This window comes from Aptenodytes patagonicus, chromosome 16 (genome assembly GCF_965638725.1).
Source record: "Aptenodytes patagonicus chromosome 16, bAptPat1.pri.cur, whole genome shotgun sequence".
Classification (NCBI taxonomy): domain Eukaryota; kingdom Metazoa; phylum Chordata; class Aves; order Sphenisciformes; family Spheniscidae; genus Aptenodytes; species Aptenodytes patagonicus.
The window spans coordinates 5,401,585-5,412,469 of NC_134964.1; positions in this window are offsets into that span (position 1 = coordinate 5,401,585).

Below are 10,885 nucleotides of genomic sequence, written 5' to 3' on the forward strand. Positions count from 1 at the left end.
AGAGCTTCAGGTGCCAGTGCAGATCCCAGTGCAGAGCAACTCTGGCTTTTGTTGGGCTTCATGCACATGTGACCCCAAATTATCTTTTGAGAGAGAACTGGGAACTGACACCAACGAAGCTGCCTATAGCTAAACCTGTCCACAAGTCTTAGCTCAATTCAGGCCTTGATTTCAAGACGATGCAAGAGGTACTTGGATGTGGGAAGGAGCTGAAGGGTAGCAATGAAGGAACAGAAGAGAGTTACATTGTGATAAGGAGGATCTTGTCAGCATTTTAATATTTATTTATAGTTTTAAGAAGTTGATTAAAGAACCTGGAACTTATTCCCGGTTCAATCCCATTAAAACTTGATGAGAACTTTGCTTCTGTGTTGTTTCATCCTTGAGCCATGCTCAACGGCCCTTTGGGAAAAGTGTCCCTTGTTTGGCCAAGGGGAAATCCAGGCACTGCCCTTCCGCTATCATTTGGGACGTGCCCAAGGGGACCCCAGCCGCTGTGATCTGGGATGGCCGTTACCCAGGTCTGGATTAGCAGCATCTCCTGTCACTCCATGGCAGACGATCAGAGCAGACAGACGTCTTTGATGGAAGGGTGAATTGCCTGATACTTATCACTATGGATTAATGGGGAACAAAATCCTTTGTTACCAGGCTGCCTTTGCTATCAAGAGCAGAGTCAGATAAGGAAAAAAAAGACCATTTCTGTAACTGTTTTATGTCGAATCTGTCTGTTTTGGCTTTACGGTCTCACATGGTAATAACTCACTGCCACACGTTATCGACCCTAATCAGCCTCGGACAGAGCCACACAGAGCAAACACCGAGTGCAGGAAGAAAGTGTGCCAGACTTCGTAAGAGGAAAAAGAGTTTTCTCAGAAGCCCAGTGAAAACAAAACCATACCAGCCCCCAAATCTAGGGAGAGCATAAAAAAAGCTGTTGGAGATAACTTCACATCCCTCCCAAAATCACAGGAGCTGGCTTTCAGCTGATGCTTGGCTGCGCTTGCAGGGTGCGAGCACTCATGGTGGACCAGGGAGAGCAGGGCACCACGGGATGCAGCTCCATCGCACCCACTAGCCAAGGGATTTATTCCCCTTTGATACTTTATCTTCCCTAGTCACTCACAGTAAAGCTACAAAAAAGTGTGGGGAATAGAGAAATACAAAGGCGAGTCACAGCCATATTTCTCTACAAGGATCTTCTCCCTGTGGGAACCGCCAGTGCTGGTTCCTGCTAATACATGACTTCAGCGACTATAGATAGTGGAAGTTTTCTGTGCTTTACTGCCTCAACAATGGGCTCGGGAACTCATACAACCTTTCATTTCCGTCCTTTTATTTGTAAATTACTTTCCTTTAAGAATACTGCTATTTAATAGATGGGTTATGATGTCAAACTCTTTAATAAGAGCTATGCTTTTTCCTCTGCAGTTTTGTTTTTATTCTAAACAAGACTTTTTCTTCCTAAATAGATACAATTTTAAGGAAAAAAAAAGCCAAACATGACCAGAAAAGACCTTATTTGTTATGGAAAAATTATAACAAAGATTTTCTGTGGTTTTTTTTTCCTTTGCTCTTCCTGTTGTTGGTAATAAAAGAATTTTTATTGTTCTTTGGTGGTAATCCTAGCTTTATGTTGAAAATCAGAAAGGATTTTTTCCTTCTTTTTTCTTCTCTGTTTTTGGTTTGGTTCTCTGGTTTGTAGCCTGAATGGAACTAAACCAAGCATTGAAAAAGCTTGCCACACACGGTCAGAAATGGCACTTCTCCGTCTGAGCCGGCCGGGCAGCGTGCACGCTGATGCTGCTTTGCAAAACCTTAGTTCACGTCCAATGACTAAGAGGGCATGAGAAGCATCCGTGCATAATCCGTGGTGAATTCTGATCTGGGTTATACAGCCGTAAGTACAGAGCAAAATCACAGAGTTTGGAAGATTTAGGCCAGGTTTGCCCCACACTAAATGAGACCGTGAGCAACAAAGCGCACACAGCTATCTGGGAGATGCCACACGGTACGGACACTAAGGATGGCTGAAATTTCTGCACTGACATTTTCCCCCAGATAGAAATAGCCTTTGTGGAAATCTATTCTGGGGGATTAGGCTGTATTTCATTCTATTTTTTTTCCTTTTTCTTCCCTCCTAGTGGTGGTGGTGGTGGTGGTGGAAATCAACAAATGGTTGGAATTTTTGTTTGTGCAAAACTGGAAAATTTTATTTTTAATATGGAAAATACCAGCAGCTGAAATGTTATAATTTCGAGACTAATTTAACTGATACACTGCCTAAGTAAGACCACGTGCTAATCATGATAACCTTTGTTTTCCTTCTCCCATATAAGCTGTTCTGCCAATATTTATGTGAAAAGTCTAAGCTTGGATCCTTGCCTCCTTTTCAAAAAAAAAAAAAAAAAAAAAAAATCCCATCCTTAATTAATAAAAACATTACACAAAGACAAACCAGCAGCAAAACAAAGAGAAGCAAAACAAGAAAAGGCACTCCTCTCCCCCTCCTGTTAAGAATTACAATATTCCAGTGGCAGTACAGGAAAGTGAAGACTTGTGCTCAGTAGCGGTGGTGGGACGTGACTGCGCTGTGCCTGTGCTGCCTTCTCGTGCAGGTACAGGGCTGCTCTGGTCCATGCCGTGGAGATCCCCGAGAGCGCTTCCACGCAGCACAAGCTCCTACACAGCGCCCAAATGCCTCCCTGCTCAGTCCGTCTTTAGGAGCTCAGAATATGAACTGAGCAACATGAGGGAGATGGATCACAGCACTGAAAAGTGCTTTTCCACTTGCCTTTACCCTTACATGATAATGCCGAGAGGAAACAATTACAAATAATGTCTATTAAAACTGAGTCCACAGCTTTTCAACATGATGGCTCTGGCAAGACTTGGAGAGACATTAGACTAATAAAACATCCTTAAATATCAGTTTTGAAAGTTAATTCATTTGGAGCCATACTTTTTTGCCAGAAAGAGAACTTTTTTGTTGCAAATGTTTGTCGATTTTTCAGACGAGTGGAATAACACAGCAGTCCCAAAAAGTCTTCTGGAAGTTATCAATATCCAATTTGCCACTTGAGCCTTCTCATTCACCCTGCAAATGAGCTATGCAAATATATCCTTTGTGGTGGGAGAACGGCAGAGCCGAATGCACTGTCTGAGCTCTCTGGGAAACAGGGCAGAAAGGCTCAGCCTCTGATGTTTCTCTCCTCCTGCCCCCTTCCCAAGGAAAAACAGACCTTGGAAGTCACAGGGGCTTTGCTGCCTGTTGCAACCAACAACAGCGCTGAAAGTAGTGCAAATAATGTTTCCATTGCTCACTATTTCAGATTGAGAGCATATTTTTCTTGGAGCATTCTTAACCTTTGGGATCTTTTCATGTTCTTTAGCCATTGTGTTTGCTTCTTCCTTGTTTTCTTACAGGGAAAGCCAAAATGACTTACAATTAAAATCTTTTTTTAACAGCTTTCTACTGTTGCTTTGGCAAAACAAATTTTGAACAGTTGGAATGATACAGTGCCATTTACTCCCTCCTCAAATAGTTTTCCCCTTCGACCAAGAAATCCTGCTCAATTTGGATCTGATCATTTGCTTGTGTAAAGAAGGATACCTCTAGGGTCTTAAACAAAACTGGAGAGATCTGAACCAGCTGAAAATTTTCATTGTTAAGTCAAGGGACAAATTTATTTATGCTGGGCCAGATCCTTTCAGTGCTACTTGTTTGTTTGTTTTAAATTTTACAGGATCAACTCGTGATTCACAGTGGTACAACTGAGAACAGAATCTGGTTAACTAATTGAAGGTGCTAATGACCAGTCAGGCTATAACCGGAGGTAAAACCGGAGCCACAAATTGCTAATGTGATCCACACTGTAAAACGTGGGAGGATTCGGGATTTAGGAGTCTGGTTTTACCCATCCTGGTAACAGAACATGACCACGACACTCCCACGTGAAGGCAGGAGCGCTTTGCTGTCATCTCAGCTCACTGTTATACGCACAGATCACCTGCAAGCTTTGGAGGTCTTCCAGTCCAAAGCTTGGACTCATAAGCCACTTCGACTTACAGCCCAGCCTAAGCAGCGACCCCTTTGCGAAGTCAGCTCTAAGGAGACCACGTTCTCAGCAGCACCATCTGCCACGAGCCACTCTCACCCAAAAACTTCATTTCTACGGTGTAATATGCTTGATTATTTTCCTCAATGAGTATGTTTACTCTGAAGATAGACACATAAATCACATGAGCTGAAACCCAAGCAAGCATATGACAAATATGGTATTTTTAAAGGTTAGTTGTTGTTCTTTTTAATGAAAGAAAAGCAAGAAGATGGGGTTGGACTTTTACGATGTGCAAAAGAGGTTGTAACCACAGAAAAATCTGCCTCCAAAAGCCAAATATTATTCATTTTGGTGGAATGCACTGTTAAAATAGCTCAGCCTTTCAGGAAGAAGCATGCTTATGTAAACCATCTAGTTTACTTTCTTTTGAACAGACAACCTAAACAAAAATCCTATCTGTATGTACATGTGGTGTCTTCCTCATATATATGTAGACTTACACATGTCCACACGCTCATTTGTGGTCTTCAGCAGACTCATACAGCACATTTAAGAGAAGAGGTAATCACAGAGGGAAGGCAATGTCGTAAGCCATGACAACTTACTAGTGCCATTGATTAGGATCAACAAATCCCAGTGCTTTAACAGGAGCCAGTAATGCTCCACTCACGCACCTTGCCGGTCCACCACGTATTTCATTTAACATTTAAAAAGGGCACAATAAGGGCTGAAACGTCATCACCCATCCTCTGTCAGAGCTTGAAAACACCCGCCATGAACAATATGTCCATCAGAAGGGATGATCAAAATACTGGCATATCGTCAACTTTTGAACAGTGTTTCTTTAATTGACACCTAACTCTCTCAAGTTTCACATTAAAGTTCAACAGATACGACACTGAAGAGATTAATACTGTGGGTATTTATATTGAGATTTTCAGCTTTCTTGGGATCCTTAAAGGGATTAAAGATAGGCTTGCATACATTCACCTTAACAATAAATTTATCTCACATTGGTTCCATCTGCTTTTTGTTCCCTGCATACGCAGGACCTTTCCTTCTTTCGTGTGGCCCCTGTATTCTTTCAGTACCATCACACAGGTAACATTTATACACACCCACGAACAGCTCGGCTCCTGCGGCCTGAGCCCCTGTGCACATTGATGCAGTTGTTTAATTCCCTCCTGCTGCCTATTTCCCCTTCCCAGCCTCAGGATCTTCCAAACTCAACCCACCATCCGTTCCCCCAACCTATTCAGTATCAGATTGAAGTTGGTTGACGCTTTACCTGGAACTAATTGTAGTTTTCTATAATGCTATTTAATAACTGCTTTGGCTGCAGTGGGGAGTGCAAGGGAAACAGTAAGATGGTAATTGCGTTCAGATGCTCTAGTTCTTGTCCATAAAACCTGTAGCACAGGAAACTGCGTGCGGCTCTCAGGTCTCTAAAACATACAGATCATGTTCAAAACAGACACTATTGGATCTTTACTTCTTTTCCCTTTTAGTTCTCAACACTGTTGGCATTCATTGGGAAATAGTGGCCAGTCCTTAAAAAGACTGTGGGGCAAGTCCTCATGGAAGCCAATCCCAGGCACGTGAAGGACAAGACAAGCAGCAAAAGTCAGCACTGATTTACCAAGGGCAAATTATGCCTGAACAACCTGATTGCTTTCTAAGATTAAATAACTGGCTCTGCGGAAAAGGGCAGATATATAATATGATCCTCTTTCTTGTCTTTAAATGGAAATGTGCAATGCTGTTGAAAACCCATTTTCCTTCTGAACCAAATTTTTATGGAAAATATATAAACTTAAATTTGTATTTATTACACAGCTTGAATCCTACAAAATACTTCAGATATCTGGGCATGCTACTCCAAGGGGGGGTCTTTCTGGTCTTTCCTTCTGTTCTCCTCTCTTTTCTAGATTAAGGCCCATTTTCAGGACAGTTCCTCTGCAAATGCTTAAGATCCCCACATACAGATTATTAGTATAAAGATTATGAGCTTTCCTGGATAAGGATGCTCTCATGAATGACTTTGCTGCTGTTCTACCCTGCAGTCAGGCAGCTGGGAAACTGCGCTTTGAAAAGTCAGCAAGAGTAACACGCAGATTAAATATTCATGTTTCTATTTTTCACCCTTTGATTTTTGTCCCATTTAGCTGTAGGGGGGAAAAAAAGACTGAAAATATGATCATTTAATTGAAAGTTTAATTTGAGAGAGTTCAAAAACATTTAAAAGAGGACAAACTAGTTAGAGTGATTTTTGTGTACTTCATGTTATTAATTTGCATACTTCAGCTTCTCTTCTCCCACCACTTTCTGTCCCCATCAATTAGATTTATTTTTTTTTAATCCTGCTTAATTTTTGCTGGGAGTAGATGAAACGCTGTGGCTGCTTTTCTTGGCCTAAGGAAAAGTTATATGTGTGCAGTAAAACTACTCCCTGCTATTATCACCCTAGGAGTTATACACATAAAACCCGGTTTTATCCATGAAATAAAAGAGAATCGGAAATGCTTATAAATTACTGTAATTGGTGAAAAAGACTAAATTCAATAGGTGATTTTCTCCACTGTTATAAGTGGAAGTAGAGCCTTTCTACCTCAGTGGAACTATGTTGATTTATACCACTTAAGGATTTCACCCACAGTAAGATGAGAAAAACATAAAACGCTCAATTTTTTTCCTGGGGGGAAAGAAAGAAAGAAAAAAAAAGCCCTTCCTGACTGTGAAATCCTCTGAGTTTTAAAGGAGAAAGTGTGTAAAGAACATACTTGCACAAAGTTTAGGGTTTGAAAAATGATAGAAAGGCAAAACAGAGGAGAAGGGAAATAATCCAACACAGGTGAGAGAGATTAGGGGACTTTTATGATTAACCTCATGATTACATTACCCTGAACTGTACAGTCATACATAGAGTTTTCAAGGAATTTTTCAGGATCAAAAAAACCTGGTAAAACTGGCAATATTTAAGATGCTACATTTAAGATGATCTAAGATCACCAAAACTCTCATTGAAAAAGTGTATTTCAAAGAGTCACAGTGAAAATGAGTCCTAGTGAAAATGAGACCCGCCGTACTCCAAAGCAGTCAGTAGGAATGGGTCACTCACTTGTACAATACAGTGATGCTAAGCCACTAGTTTGCTTGACTTAGAGGTATCCACATCACAGGGTACTTAGGTAGCAGACATGGGGCTCTCTTTCAGTTTTCTGTGGGATCTATAGGCCATTTAATCAATTATTGAGTCTTCGTTGTTGTATGCTCATGAACATACTCATCTTCCTCACCTGAAATTAATGCTAGACGCAGAAAGACACAGATCCTTGCGACGTCCCAGGTTTCTGTACTGGTTTCTGAAAAGGAGAACCTTTACAAGACATCAATTGGGTTTCACATTTTGGCTTGTGCAGCACCCTCTCGTCCAGTAGACAGTGGGACGTTAGCAGTTTGATGACGAGGGAAAAAGGGCTCTGATAAACACCAAACCCCGTCATTATCTCATTTTGGTGCACTCTACATTTTTTCCTAAACAAATTCCATGGAAAACTCATGTAGGAAACCATAACTTGCTACAAATGAGAACCCACAGATTTAATTTTTTTTTCTTAATATGTGAATGCAGGGATAAAATTACTTAATTGAGAAATACATGGCATGAAAAAGAACAGAGGGATAAAAGAAAAAAATGACCCCAAATCTACCAATGTCTAAACCAATTTTTCTGGGAAAAAAAAAAAGTCCTATCTTAAAGCTCTCCTATACCACGGTGCCTAGCAAAGATACTTGAAACAGATGTGCTGAAACCACTGTTCATACCAGTGAGCAATTATTTATCATTACTTCTTTCCATTCTTTTATCTGGTCCCAGTGATGATGTTTCTTTAAAGTGAACATACTTGATAATCATTAAGATGTTAATACACCGACAACTTGGAAAATATGGCAGTATGGTAAGTAAAGGAATCAGTAAGCTGATCTTTAAAACTCTCAACCAAAACACTAAACCTAAAGTTTAAATGAAATCAGTATTATTCCTATCAAGTTCAACTCGGGACCTAGAAATGCCTGAAGATCGACTTAAAAGCTTTACAGTTACTATAACGATTGTGTCAGTATATTTTATAGTGCTACCTGAGAGTGACTCAAGCTTACCCATATATCTCTAAGTTGGTTCTCTTGTTGATGTGTACCAATTCCCTCCTCTGATGAACTGTTCACCTCCAGTATTAGCCAAGCATAATAGCATGGTGTTTGATACTGTGGAAACATGCACAAATTGCAACCCAACAACCACCACGATGCTGGCCTTACTTCTGTGGAGGGTAACAAATATAGGTCTCTCTTCTTAAGAAAATCAATGCTTTGTCATTTTTTGGTCTACTGTTGTACAGAATGTCTATCTAGTTGGAAATTGCTCTATGGAAATCAGTAGAAAATGCCAATTTTCCACGTTATAATTCCCTGATAGACGTTTTGCTGAAATGTGTCTGAAGTTCAGGATAACAAACTCGGGTAGCAAAAAAAGATATCCACTCCAAAACTAGCCAATTACTGGGCCATCTCTTGGCATTCAAAAATGCTACATTTAGGCTCTTGCCATGGTCTACCCAATTCCCACCAAGGTATTGGGCATTCCAGGTAGAACTAGGCTTAGGCTCCTTTTGGAGCCCTCCCAGGGTGGATAATTACTCCGTATCACTTATATCTCATTGACATGGATTAAAAAAGTATCATTAAGTTCCCCCTATCGTAGAGGAGCAGCAAAGGTTTCACAGACATTTGGTATGTCATGGTGCTTTCCATCCTAGTGACTCCTGTAGCATTCTACCAGCTAAAAGCTGTATTAAAAAGCAGCCCCACAAAAGTCACAGCGACTGGTTATTATTAAAAGCAGCTAAGCTTGAAAAGTACTTGCAAACATGCAGGGGAGCAAGAAGACCATTTTGAAGGTATTTGGAAAGGTTTCCCCTTATATCAAATAATAGCCTGGTTTATTGAAGCATTTATTAATCACTTATTGACTGCCCAACTCCTATAATTTCTTTGTATTTACAGTGCATGCTTCTTGTTGTCCTTTCTTCTTAGGTCAGCGCTACTCGAACTGGTGTTGCTGGCATTTGCTGAGCCTGGAGTTCTGCACCAAGGTATCCACGAGATGACAAGAGTAGTAATATTCCTTTGTGGCTCCTGTCTTCACCTCCCCATTTAAAAACACTCACGCAGGGTTTTAGATGTTACTTCAGCCCTACCACAAAATGGCAAATCCTTGGAAACAGAAGTGCATACCGGCTGCATGCGGAAAGTCAATCGTCAATGGTGCACCTGGATATACAGTATAGTTTCCTGTGGGCCCACTAACATGTGGTGTTGTGAGTTGCAAATGACTTCCTCTCCTCACTTCTTGTATGAATTCTTGATATGGTGTCAGAAATAAAACAGCTTTAACTGATTTAACTCTTTGTTGTGGCTAAAGAGTCACTTCAGGAATGGCAATGAGGAAAATCCCACTCCCTAATGCAATGTAAATCCATGTCTATAAGCAGGGTCCACACACAACCTCCTTACTGAAGTTCACACCAGAAATCAGGGTTGATACGGTCATTATAAAAGCTCTGGTGCTTCAACAACCACAGCAGCTCCAGGCTCCTTCTCCAACACCGTTCCTCGTGAATTCTGAACTGTGCACAAGCTGCGATTTCCCATGCGGAGGACAAGGACTGAGCAGGGACTGTCTCAGTTGTCATCAAACATTGAAATCACATGGTGTCATTTCTGTCCCAATCATGAATCTTCTTGGCAAGGGTTCCCTTTCAGCTCTGCCATGTTCATGTAACAGGGAGGCGAACTGAAACATGCTTCATTTGCTATTTAATATTCACTTAAAGAAAAAGGACTTTTCTGTAGAACTGGTTTTGTCTAAACTATTTTTGGTGAGCAATCAGCTTTTAAAATTTTTTCTTGTTGATGTAAAAAGAAGTGTCTGTCTCTCTGAAAAATTGGGAATTTTTATTGGACACTTTGGGCAAAAGGCAAAAATATTTTGGCCCCAAACCAAAAACTTTAAGCTTAGAATGGCAAACCTCTCATTTTCAGCCAAACAATGAAAATGTTGGTTTTGGCTGGACATTTTTGGTTTTTCAACTGAAGTGATCTTTTTCTCGGTCAAAAATTTTCCATGAGGTGAGGAATAAACATTATGGGTAAAAGCCCAGTGTAACTGGAAGGAAGGAGTAAAGAGAGAGATAAGGGATAAAAACAGTTTATCACAACCATCATGAAGCTACTGTTACCAAGGTCTATTACAAGCCACTGTACCAATCCGGTAAAGAAACCCTGAAACCTATAGCCTGGTATATTTATAGCATGATTCATGGTCACTGAATGTTCTATAAACAAATTTATTTTTCTCTCAGTTGTTTCCTTTTTTAGAAAATTATGACCAGGGAAAGCACTTGCAGACTATTTCTACCTGGACAGAGTTTTCATAGCTGTCGTGATGATCTCAGTTGCTACACAGGCAATAAAAAGTCCCAGGCGCTTGCAGGAGACCTTATTAATTCATGAAAATCAGGAGTCCCATGCCGGCATCCGGCAGGCAGAGGAGATGCCTTGCTACCACTTTCCCACCAGCCGTACACAGTCTGTAGGGAGGAGTGTGTTTAGAGATGGCAAAGCCACTTCAGACCACGATGTGAGCCATTCAAGCACCAAACACGATGCGCACGGATTGTCCCGCATAACTCTCAATTAGCACATGGGCTCTGTGAATCAGTTATTCTTGCAGCGTAAATCGCATCCACCTCTGTCGTCACGAC